Source organism: Ochotona princeps, chromosome 13 (assembly GCF_030435755.1).
Source record: "Ochotona princeps isolate mOchPri1 chromosome 13, mOchPri1.hap1, whole genome shotgun sequence".
In the NCBI taxonomy this organism is placed as follows: Eukaryota; Metazoa; Chordata; class Mammalia; order Lagomorpha; family Ochotonidae; genus Ochotona; species Ochotona princeps.
The window spans coordinates 21,141,711-21,154,536 of NC_080844.1; positions in this window are offsets into that span (position 1 = coordinate 21,141,711).

Here is a 12,826-nt window from a genome sequence, read left to right on the forward strand (position 1 = left end):
ACCGATTCTATATTCACAGGGTTAATTTGCCAGTAACCATAATATTGAACAAGCAAAAGGTAAAAAAGAACACAAGATCATATTTCTACCAGAGTACAAACATGGGCTCAAACTGACAATCATATCTCAAAGTGCCAATGACTTTCCTACACTTTTTTGATCATCAAAGTTTATGCACAATCTGAATGGTTACTATAAAACTATTAGACTGAACAAGTCATATGACACAGATCAAATTTTTAGAATCTCAGAGAAGTACATTTGTTGATAGGTTTAGATCAAGGCAAAAATATGCTGAGAGTAGAGTAAGCATGTAGGATTTATTGGGGAGCAAATGGGTGGGAAACAGACATACACATTCATCTGTTGACTAATTTCTCCAATGTCCAAAACAGATAGCATAATTCCAGGCCAACACTAGGAGGTCATGATCAATCCTTGTCTCCCAAGTAGGTGGCAAGTTCTCAAATACTTGAACAGCAACCTGTTGCCTTCCAGAGTAAGCAACAGAAATAGCTAAACATCGAAGAGGTCAAAGGACTTGAAAGTAGATATTCAGATACAGGTTTAAGGCTTCCCAATTACTATGCCAAATTCTGGCCACAATTTACCACTGTCATTAGAAAACGAGTTAAAGGATAAAAACATTACAACTTGCATACTGAGTGGTTAAATTAAATAATATTTGTAATTATATACCAACTGATATGATATCTACAGATTTCTTATACAGTTTATGTATTAATATCCACAAATAAGAGAAAATACATGGCATTTGTTTTTATTTGTGTGTGTGTTTTTAAATTTGGACATAATAGGAATTACAAATCATTTAAAATATTTAATGTATGATAAATATATAGTAAATTTCAATGATTATCTCATTACAATTATTGATGATATAGATTTGGGGGAGCGCTGATAAAGAAATATAAACAGAGACAAGAGTAGAGTATGGTCATCTATTGCTTCACTATCAAATGCTCAGGGATCCAGAGTTGGTCCAAAGTTAACATTGGCAAACAGGGATTCAATTCAAATGGGTATCAAGGAACCCGCCAATTTACAATCCTCATATTTAAAATTGAAGATGGGGCCTGGCATGATAGTGTAGCAGCTAAAGTCCTTGCCTTGAGCTCGCTGGGATCCCATATGGATGACGGTTCTAATCCTAGCAACCCCGTTTCCCATCCAGCCCTCTGCTTGTGGTCTGGGAAGTTAGTCAAGGATGGCCCAAAGCCTTGGAACCCTGTACCCTCATAGGAGACCCAGAACAAGCTCCTGGCTCCTAGAAAAAGTGTGTTGCCAAAATTCTAGTGGCTAAGGATAATATCCTATGTATCATATTACAAGTCTGTGAATCAAATATTAGGATTGGATTTCTTAATTTCCCTCCTCTGATTTCAAAGTCCTTAACTAAAGTGTTGGTTATCTTTGTCCCTGTATATTTTCTAGGAGTACAATGAGTTCAAACACACTCAGGTTGTTCGTGGAATTCAGATTCCTGTTGCAGAACTGAGGTTTGTTTCCATGCTAAATGTCACCAGTAGCTGATCTTTCAAGAATTTCCTCTTTGGTTCCTCCACATGTTCATTTATGCCCACCCACATTTAAGAGTCAGCATGGTGACTCCTCCTGAAACCTGCACTGTCTGTTTCCTATTGTCATACCTCATTTGCTATCTATCAGAGATTCTTTTTCTTTAAAGTGTGTAGTTTGATAAATCCAGATAATATAGAATAATATCTTAAATCTGAAACTTGTAACAGCAATAACAGTCGTGAAATCCCTTTGCTTTGTAAAATGGCACATTCACAGACCATAGGGGGCTTAAGGATGCGGATATTGGGGCAATATTAAGCCTATAACACTGCCATGTCCATTCTTCAGAAACCTGGAATATTTCTCATAGTGATAGGCTTAATAACAATGTCAAACATTGTTATATAAAGTGAGAATGCACAGTCACTGATCTATCACTGAATTATTTGTCTTCTTTGTGTTCTTCATACGCTAATCAATCAAAAGTATGCTGCAAATAACTCTCCAGCCAATTTCTGGCTATTGACTTTAGAAATAACAGATATTTCTGTTGATAATTCCATTAAAGCAGAAGTCAGCTGGAGCGCAAAAGATTGATTTTTTTTCCCACACACTCATTTTTGTAATGTTGACTGCACAGAATACAAACCAGAATGCAAAAAAAGATGATTTTCACTATTAGATTATAGTAATTTCTCATGAATTAAGTGTAATTCTTATTGCTTCCTGAATGATCATAGAAACCAATTCATAAAATTGTAATTTCTTAGAACTGTGAAATGTAGCCAATGTTTTGAGAAGTTATATGATAAGTTTAATATTATATCAATTGTTCCTTACAAGATATAACAAACTTCACTTAAAAAAATTAGTTGTGTGACAGATGAGTATGCAACTATTATGATGGCTTTACTTTTCAGCTTTCATTAAACACATGTGTGAGATTTCTGTGGTTTTTATTCACTGATAATGATGGAGGAAGTTGTCCTTGCAGGTAAGAAGACACCTTAAAATAACACACCTGAAGAATTTAATTCAATTCATCTCCTTAGGATCCAGTGTCATAAAAGCAAATATTACTGTCTTCTCTGTAATAGGAACTTAGACTCCCTTCTGTTCCTCTTAGAATTCTTTACCCAATGAACAATAATTTTTTTCTTTATATAAGCACCAAACATAATTTAAAAAGAATCTCAGCTGTGTGATTTGGTTCAGGTTTCCAATGTACTTGGAGATATCCAGATATACTAACACCTATTAGTAATAAATAGGCTACATTTGGCTTATATTTGAGAATGATTGGTGGGGGAATATTTTATGATTGCTTTTGTGATTTACTTGGTCAAAAACACAGAGTCCAATGCTGTGACTCAGTATGCTAAGCTGCTGTTGGTAACACTTGTATCCCATATTGCAAAGACACCTGAGTCCTAAGGGCTACATTTCCAATTCAGATTGCTATTAATGCACCTGAGGAGACATTACATTATTGCCAACAAGTTGAGTCACTGCCCCCGACACAGGTGACCAGCCCTAGCAGTTCAGGCCACTTGGAAGTGAACAAATGGATTAAAGATCTCTCTATATCTCTGTCTCTCTTCTCTCTCTCACTCTCCTCTCCTTTTATCTTCTCTCTGTTGCTTTGCCTCTCAAATAAATAGATATGTTTTTACACACACACACACACACACACACACACACATATATATATTCCTCACTTAGTAAAATGACAACTAATTACTTCAAATTATATGGTGAAAATAACTTTTAAATAGTTTTTGATTTTTGCTACAGTTGAATACAGAGGTAATGCTAATCAATTCTATTTAAAATGATATATTCTGTTTAGGTTGATACATGTGTTTTGGAAGTTCAAAACTTTAAAGAGGTTTTCTCCTTGGAGAACTTAAATAATATTTTTAGTGAGAACCTGATTGTGTTCTAATCTGTCTTTTGTTACTTGCTTTTTAAAAAAAAAAACATGTATTTAATTTTATTGGAAAAACAGATCCATAGAGAGAGATGGATACAAAGTTCCTCCATCTGCTTGTCTATTCCCCAAATGACTGCAATAGCCACAGCTGAGCTGTGGAAGCCTCCCCAGGGTCTCTCATGTGGATAGTGTCTCAAAGCATTCAGTCATCCTCCACCATCTGCAGGGGGAGGATCAGCCAATTGAGCCATCACACCAGACCCGCCAGTTTTATTTTAAGAATGGAATATTAACATACAGCCTACAACTAGATTTTATTCATTATACTTCAAAAAAATGTAATTTCAGGTCCAATAAAAAAATATACAATTTGAAAGAGAATAGAAAATGCCTGCCTACACAAGCTATACAGAATACAAGCAATAAATGCAATTTGGAATTCAAATAAGTCTAAGAGATCTTGAACCTATCAAATGTAACTTACATCTCAGGTACTATTTCCTCTTACAGGCTAGTTCCTATCATGATAATGATACCTAAACATTAATAGTAAATGATGCTTTAATATTGTGCAATGTGCCTTTTTTAAAAAGCAAATAAAATGGGTTGGATTTATAAACACACTTTTTCAATTATGGAAAGAGAACATTCTCTGTTAGCACTATTCAAGATTGCTAGCGTTTAACAAAATAAGGTCAATAAGTGTGTAGGGATGGCACTGTAGGACTGGGGGTTTGATTTAAAGGTGTGTGCGCTCTTCATCACAGTTCTGAAAAGAATGCATGGTGCGGTGACCATTCCTGTGTCCCAAGTAGCTTTCTCTCTTTCACAGGAAAAATCTGCACACGTTTTACATATAACTTCAATATGCTGAAGCAGGGTGGGTTTTTAGTGAAATCTGGTTATGACTGGCATTCCTGAACACAACCCCTGGGTTCCATACAGGTACTGATTCCAGCTACACTGTACATATTCCTTCTTTCATTTTACATGTTGTATAATGCCATTCAGTTCCTGAGTAAATGCTGACACTGTTTATAGTGTTTATAGTGTTCTTATTCAAAACTTAATGTTTGTATTTCAGTCTTTTGGATTTGACCTTGGATCCAGGCAGATGACACTTTGAAGCTTACTAGCCATGTCATCTTAAACAATTGTTTATTCTCTTTTAGCCATGCTTTCTAATTGGTCAAGTATTAATCACAATTTCAACAACAATATTAGATGCTAATGATAGCTAAGCTAATCATCATTAAATATAACTATTTTAAAACCCTTCCCTAGTAGAATTCAGAGCCAATTCATAGGCAGTTAAGGAGAGTAAGTCAAAATACTCAACTCCATTTTGGAGGGTGATACACTCTGTTTATCACAATTATTTCCAGCAGAAAAAGTAAGTATGGTACACTCATAGTATTAGTTTAATATTATCAACAAAAATGTATGTGGTACATTTTTAGTGCATACAGTATTAAATACAAATTTTAAATGGGTTATGACAGTGATTACTATTACTTAGAGCGTTTTATCTTCATTATTGGAACTTCAACTCTAAATGTGGTGTATCTAATCGCAGTAAAACTCCATCCTAAATGCATATTCCTTTAGTTTTATATATATGCATTCCAGTACCTCTTGTGGGTTAGTCATATGAGAAAAGGAAATTGGATCAATATTTGCATTAATCATGGAAACTTTTTCATTTAATTGGTAAACTGGCCATCTGAATTGGACTATAGGTTAAAAAATGTTAACTGATATCAGGTATTCACAAATACAATTGGCATTTCAACATTTTTTACTTAAACCTTACACTGAAATTAATACCATAATCGTACAGGGAAATAATCCATAATGCCATGTCTCAAAGTAATCAGGATGACATCATCTTGCTATTTTTAAAGCAGATTTCACAAAGTACATAAGTCTATGTGTGATCTAAGGTTGTGCCTCAGAATGTATAAATAAAAAAAAAAGATGCTGCATTTTATCTCTAAAATGAGGGAAATCTGCTTCAGTTTAGCAAACTGAAATCTATTCTGCATGGCCTAAGATTTCATGAAAGTACATTGTAAAAAAATATTTAGAATCTAAAAATTTTGTATCTTTTGAATTTTGGGTAAAATATAAAATATTTTTGAATTCTTAAAGATGCACATGTAATAAATTCTCTGGCCTTATTAGCACAAATATTTTTATGAAATATGAGCCCTATCACTTTGTGTATGGTTGCTGATTCATAAAATCATACATTTTTTTACCATCCTTCTGTTCTCTTGATTTACGAAATCTTATTGTCTATATGGTTGTAATTAAAATAAAAATTGCAATACAGCATTATATCCTTTATATTATTTTAATAAAGACTACTGAGATTGTATTCTCCTAATTATGAAAGTTAGGAGGATTAATGGAGAATGATTTGATTCCAAGGTCTCAGAAAAATTTCCTTAAAATGCCAAGACAACCAAATAAGGAAATCAAATAAGTCAGTAAAAAAAAAATAAGTAACAGTTATATAACGACTTTGTAATAAATGAGAATGGTAGGTAAATGATTAACCATGAAACCATACTTACATAACATTAATTATTAAATGAATTAACAAATTGATGAACAAGCCAAGGAAATGTATGCCATTAAGAATTGTTTTAAACTGCATAGCTACTTCATACTAACGGAGTGACAGCACAATAATTCAGTCCTTCAAGTATGTGTTATGAGTCATGACTTTTCCCAAAATATTGCAGTAATAGGAGTGGGGAAAACCATGATTTCACAGGGGAGAAATCTGATAAACCCTGCTTCATCTAAGTAATCTACATCCAAACAGTCATAAAATATATTAGTAGTAGGTTCTATTGGTAAGATGGGAGAAACATTTTGCTTCAGTAATACTTGTCTTATAAATCCCAAGTGTCTTATTATGAGAAAAAATAACAAGAGACAAGTTGCAGCACAGGTGTATTCTACAACGTCTGACCAACATGACTGCAAAACATCATCAAAATCAAAGAAAGTCGCACTAACTGTCACAGCTATAAAGAGCCTAGAGAGACAGGGCAACTAAATGTCAAGTGATATCCTGGATGGACATCTTGGAGATCATGAATAACACTACACAAAACATAAAAATGAATAGCTGTGGATGTTAATAATCATAATATGCTTTTAAAATGTAACAAATATTCTGTATGCAAGCAGAATGTTAATAGTTGAGCCTTTCTACTGGAAATCATAAGGGATTCTTTGCAAAATCAGTAATGAAAATGAAATTAATCGTAGACTGCAAACATGAGTGTGCTTGTGTGTAAAACGTGAGGAATAGAAACATACAAAGCTCACAGTCTCACTCCCTTGCACAGATGGTCTCTTCTTGCTTCTCCAGGAGTGGTTATGTACATTTAGTGAAATATTCAACCCTTGCCCCATTTTCTGCCTCATAAATGAAACAAACCACAAAGTTTCTAAGTCTCCTCTTAGTTCATTTGTTCTATTTATTTATCTTAACTGATAAAGCATCCTCATACAACTTAAAATCCACACGACAAAGTGCACTTGGAAGCACTGAATCGATGCAAAGCTTGCTAGGAATAGTTTAAGCCTGTGGTTGTATTACATGGGCAAAGGACTTACACTAGAGCAACCCTGAGATGTGTAAAACAATACCATGTCAATTAATGCCATAATGTTGTAAATGGTTGTAAATATTATGTTGGGTTTTTTACTTGATTGGGATGATACTCTGCTGGCTCTACCTTCAGACCAGAGATGGTCTCACCAAGAAGCCATTGAACTTACCAGGATAATAAGATGCTGGACTTTATGATTGGTCAAAACCTCCAATGAAAGAATCTCAACTGAATTTGAACTATGGAAATGCAACAAGGTGGAGCAATCCACCGTGGAGTAGGGGAGAGTTTAGGGAGGGGCGGGGGGAATCCCAGTGCATAAAAAAATGTGCCACATAATGCAATGAAATTTAAAAAAAAAAATGCAATGCTAGCAGTCCGGCGCGATGGCGCAGTGGTTAAAGTCCTTGCCTTGCCCGCTCCCCGGGATCCCATATGGGCGCCGGTTCTAATCCTGGCAGCCCCGCTTCCCATCCACCTCCCTGCTTGTGGCCTGGAAAAGCAGAGGAGGACGGCCCAAAGCCTTGGGACCCTGCACCCGAGTGGGAGACCTGGAAGAGGTTCCTGGCTTGGGGTTGGCTCAGCTCCAGCAGTTGCGGCCGCTTGGGGAGTGAATCATTGGACGGAGATCTTCCTCTCTGTCTCTCCTCTCTGTATATCCGCCTTTCCAATAAAAATAAATTAAATCTTAAAAAAAAAAATGCAGTGCTAGGGCCCAGTGCGATAGCATAACGGTTAAAGTCCTTGCTGTGAACGAGCTGGGATCCCACATGGACTCCGGTTCTAATCCCAGCAGCCCCGCTTCCCATCCTGCTCCTTGCTTGTGGCCTGGGAAAGCAATCGAGGATGGCCGAAAGCCTTGGGACCCTGCACCAGCATGGGAGACCTGGAAGAAGCACCTGGTTTCAGATTGGCTCAGCTCCAGCCGTTGTGGCCCCTTGGGGAGTGAACCATTGGATGGAAGATCTTCCTCTCTGTCTCTCCTCCTCTCTCTGTATATCTGACTTTGTAATAATAAATAAATAAATCCTTTTTAAAATGCAGTGCTCAATACCCTTGTGATTTTGAAAACTCTTTCATTCTTCTATAATTTCATTTATGCATGTTCTTTTGTTGGTATATACTATTTTTTCCCACAGATCCAGCTGAGATGTAATTTTATTCAAAAATCTTCAGATCCATGTCCAGGAATAAAACTAAATACCTTTACTTAATTTCCAAAAGTTTTTAAGAAATATGTTTACCACTGCCCTCAATTTTTAAAACTGTAGCTACTATATTTTCCTAGGTGGTGAAAAATGTCATGTTATATGTCAATTATCCAAACACAATTTAGTTTTCTAAAACAAGTGTATCCATATACTACAGTGAGTTTGCATTTGTGTAAATAATGTGTTTCACCTTACTGTGAGATCATCCATATGCTGAGTCACTCCCCAAATAGCCACAATGACCAGGGCTGAGACAGACTAAAACTAATAACCAGGAACTTCACCTGAGCCTCCTGCACAGGGGTCATCAGCTGCTACCTTTCCTGGCATATTAGCTTAGAGCTGAATCCAAAGCAGAGCAACAAGGATTCAAACTGACATTTTAATACAAGATGCTGGTCCTGCAAACATTGGCTTATGCTACTTTGTCACCACACCAGCCCCTGGCATTCCAATGTTTACAGTTATTATTACAAACCCTATACAGAAAAAAAAAATCTTAAATTGGTGTCTATAAGTCCAATTCCAAAGCAACTATAGTTGAAAGATATCAAACCAGAATTTTGCTTCTGCTAATTTTGAGTTAGAGTTTTACAAAAACCTATGATCCGGTGCTTCACAATAGTCTCGCAGCTGAAGTCCTCACTTAAGCACACACCAGGATCCCATATGGATGCTGGTTCTAATCGCAGTGGCTCTGTTTCTCATCCAGCCCCCTACTTGTAGTCTGTGAAAGCAGGCAAGGATGGACAAAATCTTTGGGACCCTGCACCTGCATGTTTGACCCAGAAAAAGCTTCTGGCTTCTGAGTTCAGATCAGCGCAGCTATGGCCCTTGAGGTTGCTTGGGGAGTGAATCAATGAACGGAGGATCTTCCTCTGTCTCTCCTCATCTCTATATCCAACTTTCCAATAGAATTAAAATAAATCTTAAAAAAAACTATTTTCTTGGATTATTAGAAAATTTACACAAAACATTTCAGAAGTCTGCTGGAAGATATCAGATTGAACAACATGGTAAGGGTTTTCAAGCCAGGATCTGGCAACTAAGAGCTAGAAGAGGAATCCAGGGCAATGAACTGAGAATTCAGGTTTGCCTTACTCCTGAAAATGCTTCCAGATTTTTAAGGGAACTGCACAGAAGATAAATGGGGATGTAGCATTCTTCACATTTGTGTGTCATGGGAAAAACTTTATTCCCGTATGAAAAATGAAAACTGGTAAATCCTTTACATTCAGCCAGGAATTTTAAAGTTCTTATCTTCAAAGAATAATGGAATGGAGCTATAAAGCCCCACTCAAGCATGACTCAAATTTTATTTCTGTCAGTTCCAGAAACTGAGTATTTAATCCTAAACTATTACTGTCCTCGTCTTTTCCAGCGGAAATGAAGTCTCTCTGCAGGCAGCTGTTGTCTTGCTAAGCCTCAGATTGTCTCTATGTTACTTTCACAATTATCCATCCCTCCTTCAAATAAAAAAACATCAGACACTGTAAATGCCTATATAATAGAAGGAAGCAGAAATAATGAATAGCTACAGACCACAAGGAGTGATTATGGAAGTATTTCCTAATGCATGCTTTCTCAGATCAACTTCATTTCGGACTCAGCTTCACAGGGAACCCCAATAAGAAGTTTTTATGTAAAGTATAGCCTGAGAGAGGGCCCAATATGATAGCCTAGTGGTCAAGTCCTTGCCTTGAATGCCCTGGAATTTGATATGGATGCCAGTTCAGATCCTAGATGTGCCAGTTCTCATCCATTACCCTGTTTATGGCCTAGGGAGGGGCACTGGAGGATGGTCCACGTGGGAGACCCGGAAGATGCTCCTGGCTCCTGGCTCTGTTTCAGTTCAGCTCTGGCCATTGTGGGCACTTGGGGAGCAAATCTCTCTCTCTCTCTCTCTCTCTCTCTCTCTCTCTCTCTCTCTCTCCTTCTTTCTGTAGATCCACCTTTACAACAAAAATAAATAAATCATGAGAGAGGGAAGGAGTGAGGCAGGGAGAGAGGGAGAGGGAGAGGGGGGGAGAGAGAGAGAGAGAGAGAGAGAGAGAGAGAGAGGACTTAGGACTCTGTAATTCCTATGTGATGAATTACAGAGAACTCTAAAGAACAGATCTTATGATTGTAAAAATTTCCCTGGTGTGATAAACAAGCATAGGGTACCAGTGGAAGGAAATGTCCAGCATGTGGGATATAACAAACGTATGAGCATAATGTGAGAACAGCAATTGTAACAACAATATAATGGTGGCTTGCTGCAGTGCAAATGAGAAACCCAGCATCTGCCCAGGCTAAAGATGATTAACTCACTCTCTATTAAGGACTCTTACGATAGTCTCCAGGGAACATGAAACAAGGGGTTCATTTCTGCAGTTAGAAAGAAGAGAGTGTTAAGGATCATGCCTTGGATTCACTCTTAAAATGTCAAACTCCAATGAGGGACAATATTGACACCTAGATATTCTGCTATGTCAAAGGAGGAGCTTTGATTAGAAAATAAATATTGAGACTTACAGGACAGTGCTAATTCATTTCAACTCCTCAAATTATCTAGATCATCTAAGCCTACAGAAATGACAGCCTTATTATTTCCTTCAATCCATCAAATGACTTAAAGACAAATCAAAATTCTGTATACAGCTAATAAGATTAGAGTGACAACTTATGTTCTAAACAGGACTGAAGTAGAATTTTAAAGTGTGTATTAAAACACTAATAAGCACTGCTACAAGATACTTCACATTAGAAGCTAAAAAGAAATAGTTGTAGGTAAAAAATAAATAACAGTGGTTTTGTGTTACTATTCACTCTAGGGTATTCATTTACAGAACAGCCTGCCAGGCATATGAGCCAAAAGAACACATGATTCAAGGGCTGACACTGTGGCTTAGCAAGCTAATCCTCTACCTGCAAGTGCCAACATCTCACATGAGAGCTGGTTCGTAACCTGGTTAAGCCACTTCAGGTCCAGCTCTCCAGTAGTGATTGCAGCTGAACGGATCTGAAGCCAGGAGCTTCTTCCAGGTTCTCCATGAGAATGAAAGGTCCCATACATTTGGTCCACCCTCAACTGCTTTCCCAGACCATATTCCAGGAGCAGGATAGTGGGTGGAGCAGCTGAAACATGAATCAGCACCGATGTGGGATCTAGCATTTGCAGGATGAGGATTTAGCCATGGAGTGCTGGACCCAACTTATTGTATTTTTTAGTAAATGCATTTTTGTTTTTATAGATATCTATGTTTATTTTTCTCCTCAGATGAAAGAAAATACAGAGGCGTCTGTGGTAAAACATTCTAGTCATTGTAACTAACTACTTAAACTAAGGAACTTTCAATCAACTAAAAGCCTGGCCCTTCAGTCACACTAGATATTTTAAGAACTTACTAGACCCATGGGACTAGCAATTGCTGTATAAAACAATACAGCTACACGAAATTTCAGTGAGGAAAATTATATCGGAAAGAGCTGACCCAAGACACGGCAACTTGACTAGAACATTTTATCAGTTACATTTACATTAACGTATCCTTTCTTAATGGGCTGACTGATTCTGCTAATGGCTCTAAGTTAATTCTGTGATATGTGATATTTTATTGCTCAGACACTGCATTAGTCTATTTGATCTTGCTAGCTAGCAAGCTTATAAGTGATCAAATTAGGCACAAATATCACTTCATTTTAGAGTAACAAAAAATCAAATCTTATGAAGCACTCATCACCAATTGTTGACCTTTTCCTTCAAGCTACCTCATAATGAAAGGTGTGAAACTCCTTTAGCAAAATCTAGAGACTGATGCTAACACACTCAATCCTTCCAGAAAACAGGTTGATGGCTCCTGCAAAGTCATGCCTGTGACACAGACTTCACACATGTGCTCTAGGTCTACTTCTGATTCAGTTCCTTGTTAATGTGCCCGGGAAAGCAACAAATGATAGCCCAAGTCGTTTTACCCCTGTCACTGTTAGAGTAGGCCAGGATGGAATTCAAGGCCCTCGGCTTTAGACTAGACCAATCCTGGCCTGTGCGGCCAAGTGTGCAGTGAACCATCAGATGGAATCTCAGCCTACTGTTCCTATCACTCTGCCTGTAAAATAAAATTAACAAATCATTTTTTAATAGATTGTTATTATAAGAAGAGTCACACAAAATTCCAAAGAGTTAAGTTAGTCAGGATCCAGGGATGATATTACAAGTTTTATTGGGATGTGAATTTTTATCCATAGATATGACTTTTAACAGTTTTTTAAAAAATTGGTATAATACAGTAATTCTACAAGCTCAAAAGGGATTAGAGGCTAACAAAATTATCATTTGAAAAAATAAGACAAGGGGGCCCGGCGGCGTGGCCTAGCGGCTAAAGTCCTCGCCTTGAAAGCCCAGGGATCCCATATGGGTGCCGGTTCTAATCCCAGCAGCTCCACTTCCCATCCAGCTCCCTGCTTGTGGCCTGGGAAAGCAGTTGAGGACGGCCCAATGCATTGGGACACTGCACCCGCGTGGG